This window comes from Orcinus orca, chromosome 13, assembly GCF_937001465.1.
Source record: "Orcinus orca chromosome 13, mOrcOrc1.1, whole genome shotgun sequence".
In the NCBI taxonomy this organism is placed as follows: domain Eukaryota; kingdom Metazoa; phylum Chordata; class Mammalia; order Artiodactyla; family Delphinidae; genus Orcinus; species Orcinus orca.
The window spans coordinates 13,350,516-13,368,173 of NC_064571.1; the positions used below are offsets into that span (position 1 = coordinate 13,350,516).

At 38.2% G+C, this 17,658-nt stretch overlaps 1 protein-coding gene and 1 pseudogene across 1 annotated transcript in view; one reads left to right on the top strand and one right to left on the bottom strand.

Annotated features, from left to right (window-relative positions):
• RNF103 (ring finger protein 103) overlaps positions 1 to 17,658 on the top strand; it is a 105,751-nt gene that overhangs the window by 32,671 nt on the left and 55,422 nt on the right. The window lies entirely within an intron of this gene.
• On the bottom strand, positions 6,092 to 7,019 carry LOC101280141 (high mobility group protein B1-like; annotated as a pseudogene).

The window sequence follows — 17,658 nt, forward strand, 5'->3', positions numbered from 1 at the left end:
CTTTTGAGTACTCTACCCAACGTGCCATAAATTATGAGACTATTCAGTTTGGCTAATGGGAACAGGTCCTATTCCCGGCCCTCTGTGAGTTTCTCTAATCCTTTTGGATGGTTAATTCCCAAGCCTTGAGTAATTTCCTTATACATATGCACTGATTAGCACTCTGCTCAATACTCAAGAGGGACATTCTAAAGATCTTCAGGGTTCTCTTTTTCTATCTCTCTGGTACTCTGTCCTGTGATGTATAGCCATCTTGGTCTCTCCAGACTCTCAGCTTCATTTCCTCCATTCAGGGAGTCCAGTGAATCCCCTTTCTATGCTCTAGACTGGAAACTCTCTAAAGGTAAAAAGCCGGGACAATTACAGGGCCTAACTCATTTGTTTCTTATCTCTCAGGAATCACCTTCTTTCATTGCCAGTGTGCAATATTGAAAATTATTGTTTCAAATATTTTGTCTGGTTCTGCTGTTGTTGCTTCAGGTGGGAGGGTAAATCCATTTCCCATTACTCCATGTTGGCCAAAAGCTCAAGTCCATTAGTCTTTTATAAGAACTATACAATAATCTTAAATAAGCTTAAATTCTACAGAGAATTATGTGTGTGTGTGTGTATATATATATAAAATTTTATACATATACCAAATTATGTGAGTAAATGACAAAAATTTGTTAAAAGTAAATATTCTCTTCAGAAAGTCCAGAAATAATAATGGCATATTTTTAAACAATGGAAATCCTAGATAAAACATTTTAAAATCACTGGAATAGAGCCAAAACCAATATGTTTCCTTCAGATGCTTACACTGACAAAAAGAGAGAAAAGAGAAACCCAATTAGTCAAATTATATTTTAGAAAAATCAAAAAGGAAACTAGGAAAGGTATAGTAATAAATTTAAAAGTAGAAATATAGTATTGGAAAATGATAACTTAGTATGAAAGATAAATAAAACTTAAAATTAGCTCTTTGAAGAATAAAATACAGGTAAACTATCAGCCCAACTAATTTTTTTAGAGCACAGAAAGTACACAAATTAAGAATGCCCAAAATGAGGATGAAGATATTGCAACCAATAAATACACCTATAGGGAAATGATGTAAGCCAAAATGCAGTAGTCTCCCCTTAATTTCTGTTTTGCTTTCCCCAGTTTTCAGTGACCAGCAATCAACCACAGTTTGAAAATACCTACAATACAATAAGATATTTTGAGAGAGAGAGAGAGACCATATTCATATAACTTTTATGACAGTGTATTGTTCTATTATATTAGTAATATTGTTGTTAATCTCTGAGGTTGCCCAATTTATAAGTTAAACTTTCTCATATGTATGGATAGGAAAGAATGTAGTATACATAGGGTTTGGTACTATCCGAGATTTCAGGCATCCACTGGGGTTCTTGGAATGTATCCCCCTTGGATAAGGGGGGACTACTGTATTACTTACTAGTTATCATTGGGAGCTGGGGTTACATATAACTTTTATTTATCTCTTTCTCTGTTGTGTGTATGTGTGTGTTTTACATTTTCTGCAAAGAACATATGATACTTTGTAATAAAAAAGGTATTTGGAAAAAAAGTTTATGCAACAAGATTTAGAAAACTTAAAGGAAGTAAGAAGGAAAGAAAGAAAAACATTTATCCAGTTGATTTACAGAAGGAAAAATTGGAGTGGCCAAGAAAAGATTAAAGAGATGTTCACCCTTACTAGTAATCAGAGAAGCACAAAATAAAACAATGTGAGAACATTCCACATCTTTGAGTTTGCATAAGTTAGTAAGTCTGATAATGCCACGTGCTGGCAAGGATGTAAGACCCAGGAGCTCTTATATTCTGCTAGCAATAGTGTAAACTTATAATGTTGCACTTTGGTTCTCTGGGAAACAGGCTCTGAGACAGAGATCTGTGTACGGAAGATATTGGAGAGTGTGCTTGGGAGCAATACCTGTAAGGAGGGAGAGGAGTAACATTCAGCAAAAAGAGAAGTTGAGCACTCCTTACTCCTCTTCCCCAAGACCCTGGCAACCATGAATAGGCTTTCTATCTTTATGAATTTTATTTCATATGAATGTAATCATATGACATATGTCCTTTTGTGAATGGCTTCTTTTACTCAGTATGTTTTGAACAACTCTGTGCCCACAAATTTGATAACTTGAATGAAATGGACCAATTTCTTGAAATACACAATCTACCAAAACTCACAGAAGGAGGAATAGGCAATATGAGTAGGCCTAAATCTATTAAAAAAATTCAATCAATAATTAATGAACTTTCAAAACAGAATGCACCAGGTCTAGATTGTTTCCCTGGTGAATTTTACCAAATATCTAAGGAAGAAATTATACCAATTCTCTATAATCTCTTCCAGAAAATAGAAATAGAGGGAATACTTCCTAACTCATTCTGTGAGGCCAGCATTACCCTAACCAATTACCAAAACCAGAGAAATATATTACAAGAAGGAAAAAAAAAAAACTACACGGTGATACCTCTCATGAATAATGGTGCAAAAATTCTCAATAAAATGTTAACAAGTAGAATGCAAAACTGTATTTTTAAAATGTATACACTATGGCCAAGTGGGATTTATTACTCCAGGTTTGCAGAGCTTGCTCAATATTTGAAAATCAGTCAATATAATCTACCACATCAGCACACTAAAGAAGAAACATCATATGATCAAATGCAGAAAGAACACTCAACAAAATCCAACACCCATTTATAATAAAAACTCAGCAAACTAGGAATAGAGAGGAACTTCCTAAGCTTGATGAAGAATATGTATAATAAACCTGTAGCTAACATCATACTTACTGGTGGAAAGCTAGACTCTTTCCCTCTAAGATCAGGAACTAAGCAACGATGTCTCCTCTCACCACTCCTATTCAAATTGTACTAAAAGTCCTTGTTAAAGCAATAAGGCAAGAAGAGTAAAGAAAAAGCATACAGGCCAAGAAGGAAGAAATAAAACTTTGTTCGTGCAGATGACATGACTATCTATGCAGAAAATCTCAAAGAATTGACACGGTAGCAACAACAACAACAAAATCCAAAATCCCTGGAATTAATAAGAGATTATAGCAAAGTTGCCAAACATAAGGTTAACATACAAAAGTCAGTTGCTTTGCACAGCAGAGGAAACCATTAACAAAACAAAAAAAAAATCACCTATAGATAGGGATTGCAAACGATGTGACTGACAAAGGGTTAATATCCAAAGGGTTAATATCCAAAATATACAAACAGCTCATACAACTCAATATTGCAAAAACAAACAACTTAATTAAAAAATGGGCAGAAGACCTAAATAGGCATTTCTCCAAAGAAAACATACAGATGGCCAAAAAGCACTTGAATATCGCTTTCAATATCGCTAATTATTTAAGAAATGAAAATCAAAAGCACAATGTGGTATCACCTCACACTGGTCAGAATGGCTTTCATCAAAAAGTGTATAAATAATAAATGCTGGAGAGGGTGTGGAGTAAAGGGAGCCCTCCTACATTGTTAGTGGGAATGTAAATTGGTGCAGCCACTATGGAAAACAGTATGGAAGTTCCTTAAAAAACCAAAAGTAGAGTTACCGTATGATCCAGCAATCCCACTCCTGAGTATATTTCCAGAAAAACATAAAACAAAAACTGTAATTCAAAAAGATACTTGCACCCCAATGTTCATAGTAGCACTATTTACAATAGCCAAGACATGGAAGCACCCTAAATGTCCATCAACAGATGAATGGATAAAGAAGATGTGGTATGTATATGTGTGTATATATATATTTATATATATATACACATGTACATACATATATATTTATACACATGTGTGTGTGTATATATATGTATATATATATATACAATGGAATATTACTCAGCCATAAAAAGAATGAAATATTGCCATTTGCAGCAACACAGATGGACCTAGAGAATATTATATTTAGTGAAGTAAGTCAGACAGAAAGATAAATACTATATGATATTACTTATATGCTGAATCTAAAAAGTGATACAAATGAATCTATATGCAAAACAGAAACAGACTCAGAGACATAGAAAACAGACTTATGGTTACCAAAATGGAGAGGAAGGGAGGGAGGGACAAATTAGGAGTATGGAATTAACATACAAACTACTATACATAAAACAGATAAGCAATAAGGATTCACTGTATAACACAGGGAATTATATTCAATATCTTGCAATAACCTGCGATGGAATAGAATCTGAAAAAATATATGTAACTGAATCACTTTGCTGTACACCTGAAACTAACACAATATTGTAAATCAGCTACACTTCCAAAAAACAGTCAATTGCTTTGGTATGTGCCAGCAATAACCAATTGGAATTTTAAAATTTAAAAATTACACCATTTACATTAGCACCCTCCCCCCTCAGAAGGACATACTTAGGTATAAATCTAACAGAATATGAACAGAGCTATTTAAAGAAAACTACAAAACTCTTATAAAAGAATTGTGGAAAGGAGATCAATATTATTAAGATGTCAGTTTTTCATACTTGAGATCAATGCAATCACAATCAAAATCCCAAGTTATTTTATGGATGTTGACAGACAGATTCTAATGTTTAGAGAGACAAAAGACTCAGAATAGCCAACACAATATTGAAAAGAAGAACAGGGAGTTCCCTGGTGGTCCAGTGGTTAGGATTTGGCACTTTCACTGCAGAGGCCTGGGTTCAACCCCTGGTTGGGGAACTAAGATCCTGCAAGCTGCATGTGGCCAAAAAAAAAAAAGAACAAAGTTGGAAAACTGACACTACAAAACTTTAAGACTTATGGTAAAGCTACAGTAATCAAGACAGTATGATATTTGGCAGAAGAAGAGATAAATAGGTCAATGTAAAGAAATAGAGAGCCGAGAAATAGAATCACACAATATAGTCAACTGATCTTTGACAAAGGAGCAAAGACAATTCAATGGAAAAAAGATAGTCTTTTCAACAAATAATGCTGGAACAACTGGACATCCACATGGAAAAAAAAAGAATCTGGGCATATACCTTACGTCTTTCACAAAAATTACTTAAAAAGGATCCTAAGTCTAAAGGTAAAATGCAAACTATAAAACTTCTAGAAGATAACAGAAGAAAAAATCAGCACAATCCATGAAAGAAAAAACTGTGAAGTTGAACTTCAAAAAAATTAAAAACTTCTGGTCAGAGAAAGACACTAAGTGAATGAAAAGACAAGTCAAAAACACTAGGGGAAAATATTTGCAAGACACATACTTGATAAATGACATGTATCCAAAATATACAAAGAACTCTTAAAACTCAACAATAAGAAGACAACCCAATTGTAAAATGGGCAAAAGATCGAGCAGAGGGCTTCCCTGGTGGCACAGTGGTTGGGAATCCGCCTGCCAACGTGGGAGACACGGGTTCGAGCCCTGGTCTGGGAGGATCCCACAGGCCGCGGAGCGGCTGGGCCCCCGTGCTGCAGCTGCTGAGCCTGCGCTCTGGAGCCCGCGAACCACAACTACTAAGCCCACGTGCCGCAACTGCTGGGGCCTGCACGCCTGGAGCCCGTGCTCTGCAACAAGAGAGGCCACTGCTGTGAGAGGCCTGTGCACTGCGGCGAAGGGTGGCCCCCGCTCGGTGCAACTGGGGGGCCTGTGTGCAGCAGTGGGGACCCAACACAGCCAAAAAATATAATAAAAAATTTAAAAAAAGATCGAGCAGACACATCACCAAAAAGACATACAGATATCAAATAAGCATATGAAAATATGCTCACCATTATATGTCATAAGGAAATTGCAAATTAAAACCAATGAGATGCCACTACACACCCATTAGATTGGCTAAAATCAAAACATTGACAACACCAAATGCTGACGAAGTTGTAGAACAACAGGAACGCATTGGGGGTAGGAGTACAAAATGGTACAGTCACTTTGTAGAGTTTTTGTTTTGCTTTGGTTTTGTTTGCTTTTTCCTAGTAAAAAAATGTATTTACTTAGAAGCATTCAGAATGTCAACAAAAGAGCTGCAACTTTTTTTCTTTCTTTTGCAATTACCGAGTGGTATTCAGTTAACAGAACAATTATTTCATATAAGCTGCATCAGAGACAACTGAAGATGAAAAACTACCATCCCCATATATAACTAATTTGTGCTGTGCACCAACAAGAACCTGCTTTAAATTTCCTTGCCAATTTACAACCCCCATACCGTACCAGGCAAGGTGAGTGGCTGTGGAAAGTACCACCAGGACACAGCTATCTAAATACACATTCAGTAGTGTGTTAACTGTACAAAAAAAGGCACTGTACAGTTCAAAAACAAATCATACACAGCCTTACCTTTCAATTTTTTTCTTTAAAAGGGGTGAGTTTTGTACAGGGGGGTTAAATACTTCATGGACAAGAAAAAAAAACTGCACTAGAACCAACTTATTCATCATCTTCTTCTTCCTCTTCATCCTCATCTTCCTCTTCTTCCTTCTTTTTCTTTCTTTTTTCAGCCTTGACAATTCCCTTTGTTGCTGCATCAGGCTTCCCTTTAGCTCCTTATGCAGCAATATACTTTCTGTACTCTTCCTTCAGCTTAGGAAACTTCTCATAAAGCTGCTTTTCATCTGCAGCAGTGTTACTCCACATCTCTCCCAGTTTTTTTGCAGCATCACCAATGGATAGGCCAGGATGTTCTCCTTTGATTTTTGGACGATACTCAGGACAAAACAAGAAAAAGGCTGAAGGAGACCTCTTAGGTGCATTGGGATCCTTGAACTTCTTTTGTGTTTCCCTTTAGGAGGGATAGAAGTTTTCATTTTTCTTTCATAACAGGCCTTGTCTGCCTTTACCATGTCATTGAATTTTCCTTTCTCTTTAGCAGACATGGTCTTCCACCTCTCTGAGCACTTGTTAGAAAACTCTGAGAAGTTAACTAAAACATCTGAGTGCTTCTTCTTGTGCTCCTCCTAGCAAGTTTTCCAAAGAATGCATATGATGACATTTGGCCTCTCGGCTTCTTAGGATCTCCTTTGCCCATGTTTAAGTATTTTTCCTCAGTGAGGCACAGAGTTGCCCAGTTCCTGTCCGGCTCTCACTTGCCCAGGCGCTGTCTCTATGGAGCTCAATGACTGTATAGCCACTCTGGAAGACAGTTCAGCAGTTTCTTACAAAACAAAACATACTCTTACCATACAATCCAGCAGTTGCACTCCTTGATATTTACCTAATGAGTTAAAAACAAATTCACATCAAAACTTGTGCACGTGTTTATAGCAAGCTTATTCATACCTGCAAACACTTGGAAGTAACCCAGATTTCCTTCAATAGGTATATATATAAACAAACTGTGGTATATTTATACAATAGAGTATTTTTCACCATAAAAAGTAATGAGCTATGAAGCCATGAAAAGACATGGAGTAACCTTAAATGCATATTTCTAAGTGGAAGAAGCCAGTCTGAAAAGCCTGCATACTGTATGATCCCAACTATACAGCATTCTAGAAAAGGAAGAATAGAGACAGTAAAAAATCAGGATTCTCGGGAAAAGAGGGAAGGACGAACAGGAGGAGCACAGAGAATCGTCAGGACGGTGAAACTACTCTGTATGATACTGTAATGGATACATTTCATTATACATTTTTCAAAACACATAGAATCATACAACACAAAGAATGAACCCTAATGTAAACTATGGCCTTAGTTAATAATAATGTATCAATATTCATGTATCAATTGTTAACAAATGCATCACACTAATGCAAGATGTTAGTAATAAAACTGGGGAGGAGGGGGTTGGATAAAGAAGATATATGTTTCTCTAAACCTAAAACTGTTCTAAAAATAAAGTCTATCAATTATTTTTTTATAACTCTATCTCTATAGTTAATTTAAAAAAGGTAAAAACTTTTCAACAGGATTTTCTAACCTATTTAAAAGTTTCTAAAGTACTCTAGTGGGTTTTGAACACATTTATTTAAAATGTAAATGTAGCATATTCCGATTAGCTTGCAGGAACAATTGATTGTCATTAGGGAAGATGAAAATTGACTAGCCAAATGTCAACATAGATTTTTCCATAATTGTTGGATGAGATTGAAATATAAATCACTTGGAATTGATTATTTTTGTGAGGTGTCTTTTAGAGCTATTTTAGATATTAAAACAAAACTTTAAATCCCTACAAACAAAATGTCAAATCCAGATTTTAGCTAACATTTATTGTTACTGTGTACTAGACACAGCTCTGAGCACTTTACATGTATTAATGATGTATAGTATTCCAATAAAAATCCAACAGGTAGGTACCACTATTCATCCTATCATCCTGTTTTACAGATGAAGAAACAAGAAAGAGAGAAAGAGAAAGAGAAAGAGAGAGAGAGAGAGAGAGAAAGAAGGAAAAGAGAAAGAGAAAGAAAGAAAGAAAGAAAAGAAAGAAAGAAAGAAAGAGAAAGGAAGGAAGGAAGGAAGAAAGAAAGGAAGGAAGAAAAAGGGGAGGGAGGGAAGGAAGGAAGGGAAAAAGAAAAAGGGAAAAACGGTTAGGTAACATCATCAAGGTCATACAGACTTTAAGTGGACTAGCTGAGATTTGAACCCCAACAGTCTGTCTCTAAAACTTATATAAATTATTTAAAATATAAATAGATTAAGTATTCCAATTAAAAGGCAGAGGCTATCAGATTGGATTTAAAAATCAAGATCTAATTAAATGCTGTTTACAACATACGTACTTCACATGTAAATACACACATAGGTTGAAAGTAAAAGGATGGATAAAATACACCATGCAAACATTAATCATAATAAATCTGAAATGGCAATGTTAGTATCAGACAAAATAGACACAAAACAAAGAGTATGAATAGAAAATTAAAAGGGACATTTTCATGATAAAAGGGTCAATTCATCAATAAGACATGAACATTATAATATGTACTCACCTAATAAAAAAGTTTCAAAATACACTAAGCAAAAACTGCAGAACTAAATGAAGACATAGACAAATCCACAATCATGTTTGAAGAGTTTAATATCTTTCAGTAGTTGATAGAACAAGCAGGCAAAAAGTCAGTAAAGACACAAGAGTTCAACAATACTGTTAAGTGACTTGATCTAATTGACATTAGTAAAACATTACCTAGCGAAACATAGGATACACACTCTTTTCGTGTGGAAATCATCATAAAGAAAATCTTGCACATGTTCATTTTTTGTAATAATGAAACACTTGAAACAAAACTAGAGAATTCATAAATAGTAGCATTTTATACAAAGAAAAATCATACAGCAGCTAAATAATCAGAGCTAATTTCATTCATATGGATCAAGATGGATAGATCTAAAACATCTAATAATGAGTAAAAGAAGCAAGTTGCAGAATGATAAGTACAGTATGATAACAATTTATTAAAAGCCTTAAAACATACAAAACAATGTTGTATTTTAGTTATGGATACGACATACTTAATGAAAATACATTAGCTGTTTGGGAATGACATATTGCCACTTCAGGACAGTGGTTACCTCAAAGAAAAAGGGGAGGGAAATGAGATCAGGCATTCAAATGTATTAGTAATATATTTTTTTAAGAAAAAAGGAACTAATTAAAACTACTTTTGCCATTACTTAAAATATTGAAAAACTAGATATTATCAGAGTGATCGACCGTAAGAGAATCCAACATTCCACCTACACCTATGTTGCTGAAAGCCTCTGGGGCAAAGCACACAACCAAGCAAGATGGTGTCCTCTCAGATTGATGATTGACTGTTTTGGGGGAGAGAGTCTTAGTGCCCTTCCTTCAGTCTCAAAGGATGAGATGGCTCTCTTCCTATCCAATCCGTCTATGTCTACCTATAATCTCCATCTCCCAGTCCCAACTCCAGGATCCTACTGCATCAGTTACTGCCTCCCTCTCATGCTTGTTCAATCTCTTGCTCTTGATAGCCTATGAACATGCTCAGACCTCTGGCAATTAAAAAAGAAAACTGACCTTGGCCTTGATAATGTCATCCTTCTTTTTACCTGCAACTGAATTTTTCAAGAGGAAAGTCTAATTACTGCCATCCATTTTCTCAACTTGCAGCAATCTGGCACCCACTCCTATCATTCCTTTGAAACGGCTGTGGCAAGCTCACCAATGATCTAGTTTCCAAATCCAGAGGTTATTATGCAGTCCTTATCTCACCTACCTCTCTGAGACACTCTCTTTCTGAAATTTTTAACCCCTGGACTGTAAGAGCCACAGCTTTCCCATTTACCTTGGTCCTCTCTTCTTCAGGCTTCTTCTTTGGCTTCTCATTGCCCACCCCTCCACCTCAATGACTATTCTAACTAACCTTATCTACCTTATCTCTTCTTCTACCTATGTGCTGGTGATCTCCCAAATCTCCGCCTCTACCAGGACCACTTCCAGACTTCTAGACTTACGTGTCCAATTGACAAATAGTCCTCTCCACCTGGACATTCCACAAATATCTCAAATTCAACAAATACAAAATAAACTCATTATCTTTCCTATGGTTCTATCTCCTCCTGCTTCCCATCTGCATTCCTTGTCTTAGTCAATGCATCTACTGCCACCCTAGTTACCCAGCCGTTAGACCTTCCTAATTCCTCATCCCTCAAATATCAACACACACTAAGTTTTGTTGCTCCTGTGTTAGTTCAGGCCCAGCTCATTTCTCACCTGTGCTATTGCCATAGTCTTCTGCCTAGAAATCTACCTTCAGGGTTTTCCTCAAACCATCCGTTCTCCTCCCTACTGCCAAAGTCATTTTTCTAAAATGCAAGTTTGATAAGTTCCCTCTCTTGCTTCAAATCCCTCAGTGACTTCCCTCTGTCCATGCCACAAAGTTCAAGTTCCTCAGCATGTCCTACAAGGTCCTTCATAATCTAGCCCCTGCTCACTCATTCAGACTCATCTCTAGTCCCTCCTCTGTTATACTCCAATAGTAATTGAAGAAATTAGTATTGAAACACTTCTAAAGTATCAACACACAACTATTGAACTATTAAAATAAGTGAAAAAAAGTTTAAAAAACTTTATTTAATAGCACCAAACTGAAATTACTGAAATGTCCACCAAAGGAAGAATGGATAAGGAAATTGTGGCATCCTCAAGGGATAATATTACCAATAAAAAAGAATGAGCCACTGCCATGCACAACAAGAACATGGATGAATTTCACAGACATAATAATGAGCAAAAGAAGGCAGACATTGGAGAATACAATCTGCATGGTTCTATTTATGTGAAGTGCAAGAGTAGATGGAAAGAGTGATGGAAACCAGAATAGTGGTTACTTCTGGCAGTGGTATTGACTGGAAAGGAGCACAAGAGAAATAGCTGGGGAGCCAGAAACATTCCAATTCTTCATCTGGGGGTGACTACATGGATTCTATCTCTGTCTATCTCCCTCCCTCTCTCTCTCTCTCTCTCTCTCTCTCTCTCTCTGTAAATATTAATCAAGACATATAGTTAAGATTTGCATACTTTGCTGTATATATGTTACATCTTCATTTAAAAATTGCTGGGAATTCCCTGGCAGTCCACTGGTTAGGACTCAGCGCTTTCACTGCCATGGCCCAGGTTCAATCCCTGGTTGGGGAACTAAGATTCCACAAGCCATGCAACACAGCCAAAAAATTAAAAATAAACAAAAATTGCTAAATTTTTAGAAAGTTTGATAACTGGGTATGGAGAGACAGATATATTGCTGGCTGCACTGTAAATTGATAACAATCTTTTGGAAAGCAGTCAGGCAGTATGTAATGAGAATTAATACTTGACATCATTTCACCCACCAATTCCACTTTTGGTAAAAAAAATTTCCTAAGAAAATAACAGGGAAAAAAATTAGAGAGCACCTGTAAAAACATGTTTAGAACAGTATTATCCACAAAAATGGAAAGTACAAACCAAATGTCCAATCACTGGGAAAAGTTTAAGTAAACTGTGGTAAAGGAATACAATAGAATCGCATATAACCATTTTAAATTGTCTTGCAACTTGCTCAAATACATAAAAAATTATATCAAAATAATAATTCCAAAATTAGAATGCAAATATAATATACCAAATTATATCAGTTATCTATTATGCCCTACAAACTACCTATAATTTAGTGGCTTTTTTTTTTTCCTTTTGGCCACACCATGCAGCTCGTGGGATCTTAGTTCCCCAGCCAGGGATTGAACCCACTCCCTCAACAAGTGAAAGTGCAGTCCTAACCACTGGACTGCCAGGGAATTCCCTAAAATTTAGTGGTGTAAAACAGCCATTTTATTTGCTCACACTTCTGTGGGTTAGCAATTTGGTCTGAATTTAGCTGCATGGTGTTTTAGCTGGCCTGACCTGGGGTCACTCTTGTGATTGCAGTCATCTGGCAGCTCGACTGGGGCTGGATGGTCTTAGACAGCTTCATTCACCTGGCTGGAGTTTGGTGCTCGCTGAAAGGTAGGCCTTTCTCTCTACATACTCTCTCATAGCAAGGAGACTAGGTCAAGCTTCTTCACAGGATGGTGGCAGCATTGCAAGGGGGCAAGAGCAGAAACTGCAATCTCTTGATCAAAGCCAGTCACAAGCCAGCAGAAATTCAAGAGGGGAGGCAATAGACTATACCTTGATGAGAAGAACATCTAGGTCACATTGCAAAGGGTGTTATGAGAAGGGATGGTGGAGTATGTGGTCATTAAACAACTTACACACCAATGATTCACAGCCAATCCCACAAGGAACATATTGGTCATGTGTAGTACACTAATAAGGATTGAAGAAAGATCCAAAAAGCGGTAGCAAGTTGTTTTATACATATGATTTCTTTTCTGTAAAATTGTCTGCAATTTGTTTTTAAAACTAAGAAAAGAAATTTACATACCAAAATATATTCATTTGACCACGTTAAAAGAGAACACAGACGACTGTTTTGTGCACAAGCAGTGCTCATAAAAGGTATCAGATAAGTAACTCCAGCGTTTCAGATTCTATATTTAATGACAGAGCAGATATGGCAGGGACCGAATCAGTTTTCCAGGAAGCTTCAAACAAAGATTTTCTGAAAGATTCCCCACAGTTTGTGATAGAAGAAAATGCTACCTACCTGCTTATGAGCAAAGTTTTTATTTCACCTAGAACTTCTTAGTAGCACTGGCCTACACTACCAAAACAGGTTCCCCACTCATTATTTCAGATTTCTTCCACTCACTGAACATGTGTCCTCACATTCTTATTTCTAAAAACTTTGTACTTTACATCCATACTCATTTGCTACCCATTATTGTATTTATTTTACCATTTTGTCCTGATTTCTTCTTGCTTAGATGCCTAAGATTTCTCCTAGATATAAGGACGTACAGCCCCTAAAACTTAGTGTGACTAAACTGAACTCGTGTCCCGCCAAACCTGCTGCTCTTTCTGCCCCCCTGGGTTAGTGGCATCTTCATCATTTTAGGCACATCCAGGCTCAAAACTCTGGAGTCACCTCCATTCCCTCCCTCTCCCTCTTCAGCTAGCATCCTGTTGGCTTCCTCAGCCAGCTGAGTTGACCTTTGAAAAGCCTCTTCTGACTGCTTCCATTCTAATCCTCAAGGAACCCCAATTCAGGACCTTATCAACTCTTGCCTAATTACAGCTGCCTCTATCTCTTCATGATTTTTTTTCCATGCCTCATGCTGACACCTGCATTATCTTTATAAAATAGACCAGTCCAGGTACGCTGATCAGGAAATTCAAGTACCACTTGTCTTCTAGGTTATGGACAGAAGGGGATATTTACCTCCTTCCCTGCCCTTAACAGCTGAGGTTTTGTGACATAAAAGATTGGACACCAAGCTTGAACTCTTGGAGAGTCAGGAGGGGAGTCTGAGGGTTGAAGATGAGGTACGTCTAAGGTTATGGGGTAATGCTTTGTGGATCAAAATGTCATCTACAGACCAACAGAACCAGTAGCAGGTGCGAGTTTGCAAAAATGCAGAATTTCAAGAGCTACCCCAGACCTACCCCAGAGTCAAAATCTGCATCTTAGCACTATCCATGTGATTGACGTGCACAGTAAAATTTGGGAAGCATTCTAAGGGGCACCGTTTGTGCACTACTTTAATCCTGTTGGCCTCAGATCTTACTCCAGTGGAGACTCCTGGAGCTTAGTTTCTCAAAGTAGCGTAACCCACATGAGATTGCCTGCCCTCAGGGCAGCGCCAGCTTCATTCGTCTGAGATGCGTCTGTGCACTCACACACAGAAGGGCCCCGCACTGGGTCTAATGCTCTGCTGTCGCCGCCTTGAAATTGTCAACGATTTTTGAACAAGGGGCTCTGTATTTTCATTTTGCACTGAGTTCCGCAGATTATGTAGCTGGTCCTGCTCCAGGATAGGGAGAAACAGCAAAGTCTGGGTCACAGGCTGAGTGATTTCTCTTTAGGACATCCATAAGCTCCCAGACTCTTCTATGATCCTAATGGAATTGGGAGGGTGGGGAGAACTCCTCCCCAACACCTTCATCTGCAACGAAACTGGGTTTTTGCAACTCTGACAAATGGGGGAATGAAGCAAATTTGATTTGATTTTGGAACACAAAAGAGTATAATAGTACTTGCATTTCAGGTTACAGAGCAAATTCTTACCCCTTCCATGAAGGCTTTATTATGTCAGGCGTATATTTAAAATTCTGTGGTGGCTTTCCATTACCCAGAAACTAAAGTACAAACCTTGTAGTAAAACATTCGAGGTTTTGTTTGATCTAATGCCACCCTAGTCTACTGCCCACTTAATTCTCTCTTGAACCTTAAAGATGAGGGATAGGGGTGGAGGGAGTCAAGTCTTCCCTCCACCCCTATCCCCCATCCACCCAGGCCACATACTTGACTCCAAATAGCCAACCCTGATATTAGGTTCTTATGAGTACACAGAACCTTTAAGCATTTATACAAATAAATAATATGCACTTTGTTTCCTTTCCTTATACAAAAGGTAGCTTGCTGTATTCACTGTTCTCTCCATTCTTTTACTTATGCTACTGTCCTTAGCTTGGGATATTTTTCTATATCATCTTCATTACTATGTCAAGCAATCCTTCAACACTCATTGCAAACCCCCTGAGCATTCCCAAATCCCACTAGTTGCAATTTAAGATTATGTTCCTGGGAAATTAAATAGGAACTGTATAACTGAACTGTAATTAGCTGTTCAATATCTCAGAAAGTGTCTTAGTTTTGACTTAAAAATGGCATTTCATATGGGTAATCAGATAGATTTAAATTTAAATAGACTTTTCCCTCCCTTCTTTAGATTGCTATAGGATTCTTTTCTTACTGAGAAGCATAGCATTTAGTGACCTATATTCTTTTATTCCAACACTTCTCATCGATAATATTAACCTTGTATGAATCTAAGTCTTTCTAGGTTCGTAATTGTCTTTTTTTGGCTGCATTGGGTATTCGTTGCTGGGCACGGGTTTTCTCTGGTTGAGGCGAGCGGGGCTACTCTTCGTTGTGGTGCACGGGCTTCTCATTGCGGTGGTTTCTCTTGTTGCGAAGCACGGGCTCTAGGTGCGCAGGCTTCAGTAGTTGTGGCACGTGGGCTCAGTGGTTGTGGCACACGGGCTTCGTTGCTCCACGGCATGTGGGATCTTCCCGGACCAGGGTTCGAACCCGTGTCCCCTGCACTGGCAGGCGGATTCTTAACCACTGTGCCACCAGGGAAGGCCTTCATAATTGTCTTTTATGCCTGCATCACACATGGCTCTTACTCAAGAGTACTGACTCTTACTGCCTCCACCATCCTTATGACCAGCACAACCTGCACACGTTGTCATCAACTTTACAACCCACTGCTTAGGTAAGCAAAGCATGAAGTCACTCAGGCATTGCAGCTGGTATTGCTTCCAACTATGTGGGTTTTTTGGGTTTTTTTTTTCTTTCTACTCTGCTTGCTAGTTCTAAATGAGATCATAACAACAGCAGTTGGCACATCACACAGATCATGTTCTCTAATTAATCAATAACCTCATCACTAATTCATGTTAGGAAAACTTGTGCTGAAGACCTCCTCTTGCAGATGGACTCTCCATGCCCAGCACGTATGCCCTCCAACAGCTCTGGGCCCACAGCCAAAAAATTCAGTGACCGAAAGGGAAGAAAAGAAGACCAGTCCTGTTAGAAAATGTTTGGATAAGGATTCTGATTGTCCTGGCTGGGGTCCTACGCCCATCCCTGGACCAGTCACTGTGTCAAGAGAGATGGAATAATATTATTGTCCACTGCTATAACAAGGACCATGTTATTAACAGAAGAAGCTGGGGAGGCAAAGGTATCCTGAATAGATAAGAACACTAATTTCTACTCCACGTTGAATTGAAACATTCCCTGACCTTCACCTTCACCAAGTGGGTTCTTTTTTGTTTTGTTTTGTTTGTTTGTTGGCCATGCAGCATGTGGAATCTTAGTTCCCCGACCAGGGATCAAACCCATGCCCCCTGCATTGGAAGTGTGGAGTCTTAACCACTGGACTGCCAGGGAAGTCCCACCAGGTGGGTTTTAATTTACTGCTTGTGTTATGTACAGGCATACCTTGCTTTATTGTGCTTCACTTTATCGTGCTTCACAGATATTGTGTTTTTTACAAGGTTTGTGGCAACCTTACATTAAGCAAGTCTATTGGAACCATTTTTCCAAAAACATTTACTCACTTTGTGTCTCTGTGTCACATTTTGGTAATTCTCACAATATTCCAAACTTTTTCATTATTATTGTATTTGTTATAGTGACCTATGATCTTTTATGTTACTATTGTAGTTGTTTTGGAGTGCCGTGAACCATGCCCATATAGGATGGTGAACTTAATAAATGTGTGTGTTCTGGCTTCTCCACTGAATGGCCATTCCCCTGTCCCTCTCCCTCTCCTCGGGCCTCCCTATTCCATGAGACAGAACAATATGAAATTAGGCCAGTCAATAACCCTACAATGGCCTGTTGGTGTTCAAGTGAAAGGAAGAGTCACAAGTCTCTCACTTTAAATCAAAAGCTGGAAATGATGAAGCTTAGTGAGGAAGGGATGTCAAAGCCAAGATAGGTGGAAAGCTAGGCCTCTTGCGCCAAACAGCCAAGTTGTGAATGCAAAGATAAGGTTCTTGAAGGAAATTAAAAGCGCTACTCCAGTGAGCACATGAATGATGAGAAAGCAAAACAGCCTTATTGCAAATATGGAGAAAGTTTTGGTGGCCTGGATAGAAGGTCAAACCAGCCACAATGTTCCCTTAAACCAAAGCCTAATCCAGAGCAAGGCCCTAACTCTCTTCAGTTCTGTGAAGTCTGAGAGAGGTGAGGAAGTTGCAGAAGAACAGTCTGAAGCCGGCAGAGGCTGGTTCATGAAGTTTAAGGAAAGACGCCATCTCCGTAACATAAAAGTGCAAGGCGAAGCAGCAAGCACTGATGTAGAAGCTGCAGCAAGTTATCCAGAAGCTCTAGCTCAGATCATCAATGAAGGTGGCTACACTAAACAGCAGATTTTCAATGTAAATAAAACAGCCTTCTATTGGAAGAAGATGCCATCTAGGATTTTCATAGCCAGAGAGGAGAAGTCAATGCCTGGCTTCAAAGCTTCAAAGGACAGGCTGACTTTCCGTTAGGGGCTAATGCGGCTGGTGACTTTAAGTTGAAGCTAGTGTTCATACACCA